Source organism: Tupaia chinensis, unplaced genomic scaffold (assembly GCF_000334495.1).
Source record: "Tupaia chinensis unplaced genomic scaffold, TupChi_1.0 Scaffold144806_1, whole genome shotgun sequence".
Lineage (NCBI taxonomy): Eukaryota > Metazoa > Chordata > Mammalia > Scandentia > Tupaiidae > Tupaia > Tupaia belangeri.
The window spans coordinates 36945-52385 of NW_006204667.1; positions in this window are offsets into that span (position 1 = coordinate 36945).

Below are 15441 nucleotides of genomic sequence, written 5' to 3' on the forward strand. Positions count from 1 at the left end.
TGCTCATTTCAGCCTACTTGGCTTGGTGCTTGGTTTCCCACCAGGGATATCTAATGTAATTTTCTTTTGTTTGGCCAGAGGTCAAGTGTGCTTGCCAAAGACAGAGAGAGAGAGAGAGGTCATGATTATACTACAATACCTTTCCTCCATTTCTCCACCCTGTCAGGATACTGAGCTGCCTTACATTTACCAAGTGTATTTTCAAGCCCACCACAGCCGAGATTTGAACTGTAATTGGCTATGTAATCTGGCTCCCAATGCACTGGGCTTAATCACTAAGCTACAGGTTTGGCCCAAAAGAAGCATCTGAAGAGTAACTATTTTAAGAATCTCGGGTAGAAGGTACAAGGTTTATGACACAGTAGCCACAGAAGTCCCAGAATGCCATGTCTGTTATTTTAGTCATTAAACAAGTCGCTGAAGCTAGCCTAATATCAAGGTGAAGGGAATTAGATTGCACTTTTGTTATGAGAAGCAGCATGATTGTCCAGGCCAGGTAGGAATTGATGGCGGCCTTCTCTGGTGAGTATATAACATGCTATACTTTTTCCAACCTTTTTCTTCTAGCCTGTTTGTGGGTCATAAATGAAATATATCATAAACAGCATAAGTTGGGTCTTACTTCTTGTTATCGAACCTAATACTTTCTATTTTTAAGTATGTTTAGTTCATTTATATTTAATGTAATTATTGGTACAGTGACATTTACGTCTTCCAAGTTGGTTTATTTTACATTTAATAGTGGGTTGTTGAAAAAGTCATGAAGCATTTTTGCATAGTAAATTTGTTATTTTTCCTACTATTCCTCCTTTTCTGTCTTCTCTTGAGTGAACTGCAGTTGTTTTAGCATTCTGTTGTGTCTTAAGTATTTTTTATTTTAGCTTTTTCCTGTAGGGCATGTTAGATCTCTGGAGAGAGACAGAGAGACACAGACAGACCAAGAAAGAGAAAGTGAGAAATCACACCCTCAGGGGGGATGGTTAAGCCACAATCTCTTCTACTCTATTTTCCTCTTGGGTTTTGAGTGTGATTTTTTAAGCTGCCATGTCCGAGACTCAAATCACGACTTGGAAGTGCCTTAGCCACTATACTACACTACACTCTGGCCCCTTTACATATTATCTGTGTAATTCTATATGTTAAATTTGTTTTTTTTGTTTGTTTGTTTGTTTTTATTTTCCTTTTCTGGAGAGGTTTTTGCTATAGGGCACGTGTGCTTGCCAGAAAGACAGAGAGAGACAGAGAGACAGAAAGCGAGAAATCACCCCCCAGGGGAGATGGCCACGCAGTAATCCCTTCTCCATTCTCCTCTTGGGATCCTGGGCATGCATGTGCACACACACGCCCGGCGTGAGTTTAACCCACTGGGTCCAGGACTCGAACCACGGTCGACTACATGGGAGTCCAGTGACATAGCCATTACGCTAACTGCTGGTCCCTTAAATTTGTTTCTAGTAATTGCTTTGGAACTTACAGTATGAATTATTGAATTGTCATCTGCTTTAATAAATCATGCAAAAACTTTAAAATAGAATAGTTCTGGGCCATCCCATGACCAGGTGGTTAAAGGAAGCCAAATCCCTTATAGTCAAATCTGTGGTTCAAGTCCCAGAGCTGGCACCTCGAAAAATATGCTAGGAGTGTGTGTATGCCCTAAATCCCAAAAGGATAGGAAATGGAGAAGGATTGTAATGTGACCATGCTTCATAGAAGGGTGTTTTCTCCCTCTGTGTCTCTGTCTCTCTTTGGCAAGTGCACATTTTCTCTAGTTCCTTCTCAATAGCATCCTCTCATGCTTTGTGTTCTTAACATTCTACATTTTACTTCTACATATGTTATAAATACTGTAATCATTGTTAGTATTTTTAATTTAGACAAATTTTTAAAAAATAAATCATGTGTTTATATATATGTGTGTATGCTAGACTATATAGTATAATATGTACATTATATAATGTATAAAATAATATCATACTATATAATATATACTACATAATATAAAGCATTTATACATGCATATATATATATACACACACACATAATACATGTTATATTATATGAAACATATTTGTAGTGTATCCTCTCTGGGGTGTTTCTGTCAGTCTCCTTCTCTGTCCATCTTTGGTATACTACCTCCAAGCACTCATGCAAGATTCATGGAAAAGACACTGTGAGGGGTTAGAGCCTTGCTCTATGGTTGGGTCTCCTTCAGATCAAATCTGTCGTGCTTCCCACATGGAGCTATTGAAAGGTTAGTAGAATTTGGTTACTAAGTCTTCAATAGATTTCTCTTTCTCCTGCAGTTCTGCCAGAAAGAGAAGGTGGCAAGTTTTTTCTCTCTCATATAGTGTCCCTCACTCTGCAGTTTAGTTAATTTTGGTTTTGTTTGTGTGTGTGTGTTTCTTTTTTTCTTTTTTTGGGGAGAGGTTTTCACTATAGGGCGCGTGCGCTTGCCAGACAGACAGACAGAGACATAGAGACAGAAAGCGAGAAATCACACCCCAGGGGGGATGATCATGCCGCAATCCCTTCTCCTCCATTCTCCTCTCAGGATCTTGGGCACGCAGGCACACGTGCCTGGCGTGAGTTTTAAGCCATTGGGTGCGGGACGTGAACTGCGGTCGACTACGTGGGAGTCCAGTGACATAGCCATTCCGCTAACTGCTGGTTCCCTGTGTGTGTTTATTTTTTGAGACAGGTTTTTGCTCTACGGTATGTGCACTTGCCAGAGAGACAGAAAGAAAGACAGAAAGTGAGAAATGAACCCCCAGACGGGATGGCTACACCGCAGTCCCTTCTCCTCTATTCTCCTTTTAAGATTTTGGGCACACACACACATGTGCTCAGCATGAATTTCAAGCCACTGGGTTCAGGTCTTGAACCATGGTTGACTATGTGGGAGTCCAGCGACATAACCATTAAGCCATCTGCTGGTCCCTCCTTTGTGTTTCTTTGCATCTTCTTCTGATGCTTTTTGCCAACACTTGACCAAGAGAGAGAAAGAGAATGTGAGAAACACCTTCATGGGGAGTGGTCACAACTGCAATCTCTTCTCCATGGCTCCTTTCAGGAGTTCGCACATGCACACACATGCACCCAGGTGTTTCTCAAGCCACCTGGTCTACACTTGAACTATGTGGTCACACATGCAGGATCCAACCACCACACCACGGGCCGACGCTCTGATGGGTTTTTGAAAACTCTTCTTCTGCAGCGTTTCCAGCCTTTTTTGTTGTTAGAGTGGGAACAGCTCTCTCCTGTTATTTTCTATTTATGAATTGGAGCAGAACTTTCAGAGTAAAGAGATTTTACATTTAGGGCTCCTTACACTCTAAACTCTTGAATTCTTCTCTATGTTTATCTATCAAATTTCAGATTACATAATCTGAGAAACTTCCTCTAATAACCTTTTTTTGGAGAGGTTTTTTTTTTTTTTTTTTTTTTTTTGCTGAGAGAGACAGAAAGCGAGAAATCACTCCCAAGGGGGATGGCCACTCCGCAATCCCTTCTCTTCCTTTCTCCTTTCAGGATCTTGGGCATGCATGCATGCATATGCGCCCTGCATGAGTTTGCACGCACATGCGCCCGGCGCGAGTTTAAGCTGCCGGGTCCGGGACTCGAACCACAGTTGACTACGTGGGAGTCTAGCCACATAGCTATTACGCTAACTGCTCTTCTAGTTGTAAATCATTTTCTTCATGAGATTCTCAGTAATTGTCACAATGATGAGACTAACACTCTGTAATTAATGTGGCTAATGTAACCCACAGGAAATAGGAATGCTTAGGGAGAGAGAAGATTTTCAGGGTAGCAGTTGTGTTTTTGTTTGCCTTGCATTTCTTTATTGTCTTTTACTAATAGTGTTTCCTATCCCTTTGATGAAATGACTCTCCTGAACTTTACGCAGACCTGAATGTTTTTTTGTTTTCCATTGGGCACATTCACTCACCATAGAGAGACAGAGTCAAAGTGAAACATCCCCCCTCAGCGAGAATGACAACAGTGCACTCCCTTCTCCTCCATTTTCCTCTCAGGATTTGGGCCTGCTCGCACATGTGCCCAACATGATTTTCAGGCTACCCAGTTCAGGACTCAAAACTGCAGTGGGCCATGTGAAAGTCCAGCACCTTTAACTACTGTGACATGCCGGCTCATCGCTTGTCACCTAAAATAGAAGAGAAGTAAGGTGTTCATCTTAGTCACTCCTCTCTTCCACTCTAGGTGGCACGTGATGAGCCAGCCATGACACCCAGCTTCTGGTACTGAGATCAGTATTGTTCAGTGCTACTCAGCTACAAGCAACAGTATCTCAATGTAAATAAGCTTAATTAAAAATGGAGAATTAATTTATTCATATAACTGATAAGTACAAGGGCTTGGTTTCAAAAATTGAACCATAAACGTTGCTATCAGCATGTAAGAATTTTCATTCAATAGTAAAAAATGATGAGTGTTAGCTTTGTATTCTTGTAATATATTATCTAATATGTTCCTTAAGATCTGGCTTTATTTCTAGTACTTTCATAATTTTAATATTTTTTTTAAAAATTTAATATAACGCTTGTGCACTCACCAGAGAAAGATAGAGAGAAAGCTTAATAATTTTAATATTTTTTAAAAAAATTTGCTATAACGCTTGTGTACTCACCAGAGAAAGATAGAGAGAAAGTAAGAGCGAAAGTGAGAAAGCACCCTCCAGGGGGTTTGGCCACACCACAGCTCATTTTCCTCTTGGGATTTTGGACATACATGCACATGACCCTGGCATGTTTTCCAAGTCACTGGGTCTGGGACTCGAACTACTCAGTTAGCCATGTGAGATCCAGCCACCTTAATCATCATGCTGCCCTATAGTAGCTTATTAATGACCGATATCTAACAGTTAAGGTCTCATATACCCTCATTTGGGGATAATGCCTTGTATGCTAAGTGGGGAATGCCAGGACCACTGCCGTTCATTGACAAAAGTCAGCTTGTTAGAGGAGAAGCATACTGGTGGCAAGCATCATCTCTTTCCTTAATTTGAAGTGGTCTAGTTTTAGAGATACAGCATCAACATAATGCAGACCATAGCGGGACCTGTTTCCTCACCTTCCTCTTTCTTGCTTCTCCCTTCCCGAATTAGAATAGATACAAACCATTTATTAGAATGCATATAAAGGACACAGTAAAACGAAATAAGATGACAATTTATTATAACAGTACAGCCGTTGAAAAGTTCCTGAAATGTTATAGCCTCTTCCGAGGGTGGGCAAGTTCCTCTTAAAGTCACTTTAGTGGAAGAGAATTCCCCAGGATGAGGAGCGAGCTAAGCCTGATAGGCTCTGGGGCACGGTTTCTACCACTCCAGGGCTCTTCAGCTGGTGGGTTGTGATGATAACACCAGCTCTGAGTACAAGCGATTTTCATTTGATGAGTGGTCTGAACATCTACTTAGTGGTTATAAAATATTTGCTGCTGAAAGCCACAGAGCATTGATAAACAGATCCCGGACGGTTGAGTTATTGCAATCTACTTAACATGAGGAGAACAAATTATGAGGCAAATGTTCCTGTTTAATAACGTTACTCAGGGCAGAGAGCCGCTCAAGGCTGGTATTAACCCTGCACGCACCAAGCTTGGCCAAGATCCCAGAACGGGCTATGCAGGCACTGAAGCAATTCAGGTGGGTTTTCCATTAGGACGAAGGTACCAGAGAGGAAATTTAAAAAGGTCCATCTGGTGAAGGAAATAAACAATTTGTACAACTGCTGTATGGTATTACACTACCTAGACTCCCTCTGCGACTTACATTTCATCTTCCTTAGATTATACGTCTTGAGGCATATTAAATCTTGTCTTCAGCATAATACTGTATTCTTTTAGCTCTTGAGGCAAGGGAAAGGATATTTGTCTGTTCCCAATCAGTCATTTGAACCCAGGTCAATCATCTCAGCCCAAGTACTATAAATACTTTAGCTGAAAGCTGACTCCTTTTCTCTGCTCCCAAGATTATGCTTTTCTTTAACATGTGCAGAAAGTGATGGCTTCATCACATTCATGGGAAACAGACTGCGAATACATTTCCCGTGCACATTATTTTAACAAGAAATAAATTTAAAATAATATTTATTTTTTTTAACCACTTCTTACCATGCACATAGGGGTCTGTGTGAAGGGCACACAGTTGAGGGTGACTCGAAGTATTTCTCCCTGGCAGGGAGAGGGCGATGTCTTTGTCACTCGTGTACATTGTTTTGGAATCTTTGCATAATCAGGGCTAGGGAGTGGAGTTGTATTTGAGCGTTAGCCAAACGGGGGTGGGGTGGGGGTGGGGGTGGGTTGGGGGGGGTCACGTTTCAGCCGCGCATCTCTACTCTGCTCGCTAGAGCATGCTCACCTTGGCCTCTACGCATTCAGATGCTCTTGCACATGCATACGCCTCAGGCCTGGGCTCTGACTGCTCTTGAAGCCTTTACTCTTAAAAGCCCTTTTCCATTCTTCCTTGACCCCAAGGAGGAGTAGGTGCTGCCCGAAATCTATCTGCAGAAGCCAGAGACCCTTGTAGACACAGAATTAGAAAATGAAAGTTTGCAAATGTATGTTTAAAGCACACACAGAGAGAACCAAGCGAAGGCTACATAGTATTTTTTTCTATTGGCACACTCCCAACATCTTCCCATTGGATTTCTTGAGCCAAGAATTTCTTTAAATGAAACGCACTGTACTAGGAAGACTTTGAAGACCTCTTCACCTTAAAGTGTAAACCTCCGAGTGGAGCCCTGGAAAGCGAAGTCTAGCCCTGGCATGCCACTTAAAGTGTGGTTAGCAGAGACTGTCAGCCTGCTAGAAATAGCTGTATTTGTGAACCTCCTGTTCTTCAGCTCTTGACTGCCAGCCAAGCCTTAAATCAATCCCAGAGAATGAAAACAAAGATAATAATGAGGAAATGGACTTTTTATGCCAAAACTCAGGAAAGCATCTTATTCTCCATATGCTGACTTTGGACCACATAAAACAGGGGGCCGTGACCCTGGCCTGCTGGTCTTGTCTGCAAGACAGTTTGCTGTGTCACTGTAGACAGATCCTCCCTGTTTTCTTATCAGATAGCTGTAGACCAATTGTGCTAGCTCTCCCATGGCGAGAAGAAAGCTTTCGTGTACCTGTGTATCTGGTGCTTTCAATCAGAGAGGATGTTTTTCGGGAGGAAGACAGTGCCAGATATTAAGCGTAATTCCTGCTCTGAGTTAGTGTGAGACAGGCTTGATTTTTTTTTTTTTCTTTTTCTTTTTCGTTCCATTGAAATATGTCCTGTGCCTTACTTGACAAGCTGTTGCAAAATGCTTAGAAAGATCTTTGTTTTGAGGATGTCCTTGCGTGGGTCTAAATCTGCACCAGGTTGGGGAATGGGCTCTTTTAACTCTTCCTTTTTACACAGTGGGTGAGCGTTTACTTACTGCTGCTGTGTGTTAGGAAGAATCAGCCATAAATCAGTACTCATTTTCCATTTTCTTCTTATTGATGGAATGGCTGTAGGAAAACAGCTTGTCTCCCAAGCTCCTGGAGCCCTGCAGGACTGAAAGCTGCTTACAATAAAAGTTGTTTTGACAGAAAACTGACCGAACATGACCATGGACAGAGGGGGAGACAGAGGGAGGGGAAAAAGGGTGTACACACTGGTCTGTTTTGAACTGAGGTGCTCGCTCTCTTTTTTCTTTGTTAAATGACTTTTTCATATGAGGGACACAAAAGCGAACAGCCCCTACTGGCTGCCAGAAGGCAGAAAACAAACCCTTTGAAATTTCTAATTTGTTTATAGATGGTCCTCCAGGAGCCGGCTGGAAAATAATTTTGTCTGCCAGAGACAGCGAACAGCTACCCGAGGGTGCTGTGAAAAAAATGACTCTCCAGTTTGGGTCCTTGAATGTCTTATTGTTCAGCACTCAGCAGTCGTTCTGAAATGACTCATCTGGCAGAGAAGGAAAATGCAAACGCGAAACAAAACACAATCCCTCCTCTACTCTGTGGCCTGAGTTTCTAGGAAAGGTACTTAAAAAAAAAAATTTTTTTTTGATTTGGCTTTAAGCCGTGTGTCAATTAATTTTAGAGTTGCACAGAGGTTTGTTCATCTTCTTCCCTGACAGTCTTTTCCTCTCAGGGCAGGATATTTGTCACGAATCGTTCCCAGGTCGGTTACTTCACAGAGTTCAGGAGAGGCCGTTTTCTCTCTGTGACATGCTTTCTAAATAATGCCACAGAGTCTGTGGTCCTCTCCCTCGGCAAGCCTAACCTGAAGGTGTTTCTGAGTGTGGGTTTGGAGGTAGTCAAGGGATCTGTGCCCTCGGAGGTAAGAGGTTTTGTTTAGAACTCTAGTCCTTGGTTTTGCTGTTTGTCAAAGGTTTTCTCAAAGTCCTGGTGATGTCGTTTGTGAAGATACCCTCACACCTGGTGTAGGTAGCCAGCAATATTTTCACAGAAATTGAGAGTGCTGAGCTGGAGCAATCCTTTTATTCTGTGGGTTAGGCACTGAGTCCCAGAGGCTTGACAGAAGGCAGAGCTGTTTGGGGGCACAGTGACAATTAGAAGCCAGTATCAACTGTGAGCTTGCTGCCACTTCCTCTGTCCCCCTAGCGTTGGGGTGGTAGCAATTTTAAGTAGCATAAATCATAGCTCTGACCCTTCTCTAAAAGCCCGGGAGAGAGATAGCTATTTGCTTTCTGAAGCTAAAAGAATAATTCAGATGGGTCCATCCAGGTGCCTGTTGCTCTGAGCCCATGCTTGGGGTACTGAAAACTGAGAAAATTTTACAACTCTGAGGATTATAAGTTCTCGCAATCTACTGGGGTCTTAGTGTTGCCTGGTTATTCCTCCCCGTTTTCCTAATGTGCTCTTTCCTTGTCCTCGAGGCTCTGATCTCCTTCACTCTCTTACCCCACCACCTTCCTTCTGACACTCATGGGCCGATCTCACGGATTGTTGTCCAAAGAAAATGAACGCCATCAGCCAAGGTCTCCTTTGAACGCTGGTCTCCACACCCACACACCTGTACCTCTTCCTAGCCGGTTCTCCTTCCTGTTTCATGGAAAATGTAATCACCTCCCAAATGGACGTCCTTTCTCTGCTGGGCGGGCTTGTGACTCCCATTATGTTTGCTTTTCAGCAGTCTCCCTCTGCCCGCCGCGTTCTTTCTTCTTTACGTCTTCAACGCGGCTCTCCGGTTATTCTTCCCAGTCCTTGCATACGTAGCTCCTATTGACCCATGTCTCCCTTTGGTTACTACTTTCTCTTCCTCTTTTTCTTCATAGCAAATCTTGAAAAAATAAGGGACCAGCAGTTAGCGTAATGGCTATGTCACTGGACTCCTATGTAGTTGACTGTGGTTCATGTCCCGGACCGGTGGCTTAAACTCATGGCGGGTACGTGTGTGTGCGTGCCCAAGATCCCGAGAGGAGAACGGAGGAGAAGGGATTGAGATGTGGCCATCCCCCCCGGAGGTGATTTCTCACTTTCTGTCTCTCTGTCTCTCTCTGTCTGTCTGGCGAGCGCACGCGCCCTATAGCAAAAAAAAGTGTGTAGGCACCAGCAGATGAGGTGATGACTAAGGCATTGGACTCACACATGGCCAACCACCGTTCAGGTCCTGGACATGGTAGCTTGTTTTCTCTCTTTTTTCTCTCTCTCTCTGTCTGCCTCTAGTGAGCACATGAGCCCTATAGCAAATTAAAAAATAATAGAAATAACTAATAAAGTTAAATAAATATTTTTTAATAAAAGAAGTGTGTATATGCTACTTTCATGTTTTTATCTCTCGTTCACTCTTTTTTGTTTTTTGTTTTTGGAGAGGTTTTTGCCATAGGGCGCGTGCACTCGCCAGAAAGACAGAGAGAGACAGAGAGATAGAAAGTGAGAAATCACCCCCCCGGGGGGGGGGGATGGCCACGCAGCAATCCCTTCTCCTCCATTCTCCTCTTGGGATCTTGGGCATGCATGCACATGCGCCCAGCGTGATTTTAAGCCACCGGGTCAGGGACTCGAACCGCGATCGACTACATGGGAGTTCAGCGACATAGCCATTACGCTAATTGCTGGTCCCCCTCTCGCTCACTCTTCAACCCAAAGTAAGCTGGGTTTTGGCTCCCATCATGTCTCTGAACCCATTCCCATAGGTCACAGAGTATGAGCTTGTTGTGAAATATATTGGAAAGACACTGTCCAGGAACCATCACATTTATCCCATACACGGAATTTGACGCTGATAATAACTTTCTTTATCTGAAAATGAGCCCACTAACTTACGTGGCTTCGTAGACTCCTAGATTTCCCCAGTAACTCCTTAGCTACTTCTCAGTTCTCTTTGCATTCTCATCTTCAAATGCCCGTGGTATTGGTTAGATTCGCCTCCTTACAGGTATGATTATATCCACATCTATATGTCTAATTTTTTATTCGTATTCTAGTAACTTTCAAGTCTTTCTTTTTTTAGATTTTTATCATAGGGTGCACGTATTCATTAGAGAAAGAGACAAAGAGGGCAAGTGATAAAGCAGCCCCCAAAGGGGATAACCATGTCATAATCCCATCTCCTCTTGGAATTTTGGACACACACACATACACATGCCCAGTGTGTTTTGAAGCCACCAGATCCGGGACTCAAACCACAGAGTTGGCCATGTGGGTTCCAGTGCTTTAACCACCAGATCATCTTCTGGGCCTGAATTCTCCATTTCTAACAAGTGTGTCTTCTTAATGACAGATCCAGTTATCCAACTGCCTACTGGACATCCCCCTACTTTATGTTCTGTAGGCATCTCCAACTCCACATAGAACAATTGATCATCTATTCTAAACCTCCTCTCATACAACTTACCTCAGAGAATCCCATTACCATTCACCCAGTTGTTCAGGTCAGTAACCTGAGATTCCTCCCTGATCCCTTTAACTCACCAATGCTTTTCTTCTAATGTCCCATGACAATTTTTTCACAACCCTCAGTATTTCTCAAATTCATACTCTTTCAACATATACCTAAATTCCAGACATGGTTCTTTCTTGCTTGGATTACTTGGTGGAGTTTTAAAGAGTCTTTCCACCTTTAGTCCTTTTCTTCGCACCACAACCAGAGTGATATTCCCAAAGTAAAAGTCTGTCCAGTTGTCGTGTTTCAGACTTTCCAATGGCTTCTCATTGTCCAAGAAAAGATAACGCTTTGACTTTTGTATGTGGGTTACCCAATCTGGTCCCCATTTACCTTTTGTGTTTTACCTTGGATGTTTTCCCTGGTTGTACTCTTCACTCTGGCCATGGTGAACATTCTTCTCTCCTCCAATGTGCTAGGCTTTGTCAACCAGAGTTTCCTGAGCAATTACAATGTGTTCGGTACAGCACAGCATAGTGTGTGGGCCTTTGCTGTTTCCTCTGCTCCACTCTTTCTTTCCCTCACCCTCTCTTTAATGTTGCTAAACTCACTACCCTAGACTTACCCTGGCAAGTCTCTCCTGTTGTCTTTCATGTTAACTGTTCCTTCCCTATGCTTCCATGGCACCCGAGTCTCTTCTATGACAGCATTTACTTTTATTCTTGCTATTCAATGACTAATCTTTGCTATTCAATTAATAATCGTTTGCAAGGAACTTAATGAGCATCAGGGCAGAGACCCTACCGCCATATTCACTATTGTGTTTGACAAACATTGAATGAATAGATAAGAGACTATTATAAAATCTTGGAAAAAGAATGTGCATTGTATTATCAATTGTATCACCATTTAAACTAAATAATAATAATGATGATGATAATAATAATAGCAACCTACCTTGCACCCCAAAAGTTAAGAAAAGTCATTTTTTTTGCCTGCTTTTCACCCCAAAAGTTAAGAAAAGTCATTTTTTTTCTAAAAATTACTTTATTTATTTATTTATTTTCATTTGACCAGAGAGAGATAGAGTGAGAGCAAAAGAGTGGCAGGGAGTGAGAAAGCAAGCTTCCTGGTCTGAGACGTGAACCACTGTCGGCCCTATGGGTGTCCAGCGCCTATCACCACCACACCACCGGCTAGCCCTAAGAAAAGTTATGTTAAAATTTTATCTTTTCTTATAAAGATTTGAGAACATGCCATAAAGATCCGGCATAAGGGAAGGGTGAGATAAAGAAATTGGTTGGCCTGGCACGTAACTATCTTCGGAGGGCCCCAAGGTAGCACTATGCTGACCTAAGCCCGGTGGAGCCACCGCCCAGCAAGGGTGTCCTTACTTTCTCTAGTCCTGCTGCCACACACACGGCCGGCACGTACATGACGGTGATGCGCAGATTCCCTTTCAGGTGGAGGATGGGGAAGGAAAAGAGAAACGTCAGAAAGAAGCACAGAGGTTTGTAATGATTGCAGAAGCTGTACAGACTACGTCTTCATTCTTAATTTCAAAAACGAATGGGCTGTAGCATATCTAACCTGTGATAAAAAATAAAACAACATTCATGGCAAGGACGTTAAATGTAAAAAGCTCTTCTTAGTATAAAATCACCTACAGGAGCAAAACTAAAGCGTGACAGAGGACGACTTTACAACAGTGCAGAGTTAATGAGCACAGAAGTGAAGGGCCTAGGGCTAAAAGGCTAAGCTTAATATTTGTGTAAGGGATAGCACAACGATCATTAATAAGACCGATAACAGTAATGGGATCAGAGTGAGCGAAGAAGCAAAGATTCCAACACAATGGTTCTATTCTATTATTTATAATCTGTATGGCTATTGTAAAAACTTCCCTGGAAATATTTGCGCATCATATCTAATGGCAGATGAACTCTAATAAAATGTATTCTGTTTATTGAGTTTTATCAACTGCTGTAAACTGTGCTAAGACCTTATAGACATGTTTAGATTTGTTCTTCACATCAGCCGTGAAGCAGATACTGTTATTTCAGTTCCACATCCTGACTATACATTGAGCAGAGTGGAGATGATCATTCCCAGCCTGTCTTCTGATTGTCTATGCTGTTCAGTCACTCTCCTCTTAGTTGTTAAGAAAATACACCCAATTGGTGTACATTTAACTCTCATGTTAAGAATCTTCTGAGGTCAGCTGGTGGCATGGTTGTTAAGGTGACTGGGTCCCACAAGGCTGACTGTGTGATTTGAGTCCCTGATGTGGAAGCTCGACTAACTTCACTAAATATACTGTCATCCAGGCTTGTCTGTGTTGCATTTAATGACAGGATTTTAATCTTTTTTTTTCTTTCTTTCTTTTTTTGGAGAGGTTTTTGCTATAGGGCGTGTGCACTCACCAGACAGAGAGAGACAGAGAGACAGAAAGCGAGAAATCACCCCCCAGGGGGGATGGCCAATGCACAATCCCTTCTCCTTCATTCTCCTCTTGGGATCTTGCGCACGCACACACACGCGCCCAGCATGAGTTAAAGTCACCGGGTCCAGGACCCAAACCGTGGTCGACTACATGGGAGTCCAGTGACATAGCCATTACGCTAACTGCTGGTCCCAGCATTTTATTCTTTTTAGTGAGTGGACAGTATTCCATTGTGTATATACACCATATTAAAAAAAACCTATTTATCTGTTGATGTATACTTAGATTGAGTCAGTTCTTAGCTATTGTGAATAGTGCTTTAATAAATATGAGGGAAGAGATCTTTTTTTTTTTTTGGAGAGGTTTTTGCTATAGGGCGCGTGCACTCGCCAGACAGACAGAGACAGAGACAGAAAGCGAGAAATCACCCCCCCCCCAGGGGTGATGGTCACGCCGCAATCCCTTCTCCTCCATTCTCCTCTCAGGATCTTGGGCACGCACGCACATGTGCCCGGCATGAGTTTTAAGCCACCGGGTCCGGGATGCAAACCATGGTCGACTACATGGGAATCCAGTGACATAGCCATTACACTAACTGCTGGTTCCATCCTTTTGTTTTGTTTTTAAGAGAGATTTTTGCTATAGAGCATATGCACTCGCTGGAGACACAGAGAGGCACAGAAACATAAAGTGGGAAATCATCCCTCACGGGGAATAGCCACGCCCCAATCCCTTCTCCTCATTCTCCTCTCGAGATTTTGGGCATGCACGCACATACACCTGGTGTGAGTTTTAAGCCACCAAGACTTGAGTCAACTATGTGGGGGTTCGTGATGTAACTGTTTTGGGATTTGCAGGTCCCAACCTTTATCTCTTTTCACAACTTTTGACTTAAGGCCTACTTATCTGATATAAGTATGGCAACTTCTACTCTCTTGGTTTCTGTTTGTGTGTAATAATTTTGTCATTCCTTCACTTTCAATCTATGTGTGCTTTTACAGGTGAGATGGATTTCTTGTAGGCAGAGTATGGTTGTTTTGTTTCTAATTCATTCAGCTAGTCTGTATTTTTTTTTAAAGGATTATTTACTTACTTATTTAATTCCATTTGTTATTATTTTTTAATTTGGCCAGAGAGAGAGAGAGAAAGGGAAAGTGAGAAACTAAGGTGTCAGGTTTGGGACTCAAACTGCAGTCAGTCATGTAGGAATCCAGCACCTTTAATCACCACGTCACCCTCTAGTCTGTATTTTTTGATTGGGGAATTCAATCTGTTTACATTCAAAGTTATTACTGATAGGTGCAGACTTATTTCTGTTATTTTGTTAGTTGTTTTCAGTTTGCTTTGTATTTTCTTGGTAACGTTCTTTCCTTTATTTATTTATTTAGTTTTGAGAGATTTTTGCTATAGTGCACATAAGCTCACCTTAGACATAGAGAGAGACAGAAAGCGAGAAATCAGCCCCCAGGGGGCATAGTTGTGCTGAAGTCCCTTCTCTTCCATTCTCCTCTCAGGATCTTGGGCATGTATGCACACGTGCCCCATATGAGGTTTTTTTTTGTTGTTGTTGTTGTTTTATTCATTGTCATTATTTATTTACTTATTTATTGAAGTTGACCAGAGAGAGAGAGAGACAGAGAGAGAGAACAGGAAAGTGAGGGAGAAAGGCGCGGTCTAAGAATCAAATCTTGGTCAGTCATGTGGGAGTCCAGCTGCCTTAATTACCACGCCACCTGCTGGCCCTGCCCCTTATGAGTTTTAAGCTGCCAGGTCCAGGACTTGAACCATGGCCGACTATGTAGGAGTCCGGTGACATAATCATTACACCACCTGCTGGTCTCTGTAACTTTCTTTCCTGTTGTTTATCTTTAGAGTTTGCTAGTTCTGTAGTGAAAGGGTTTGATTCCTTCCTCTTTTTCATTTGCGTATCAGTTCTATTAGTGAATTGTGTGTCTCCTGTGTGTTTCTGATGGCAGTTGCTATTCTTTTACTTCTAGATGTAGAACTCCCTTAAATATATCCTGTAAAGTTCCAGGACTGATGAATTTCCTCAGTTTTTGTTTGTCTGGGAAAGACAATTTCTTCTTCATTTCTGAAGAACAGCTTCCTGGTATGGTATTCCCAGCCAGCAAACTTTTTCCTTTCCTCATTTTGACTTTATCAT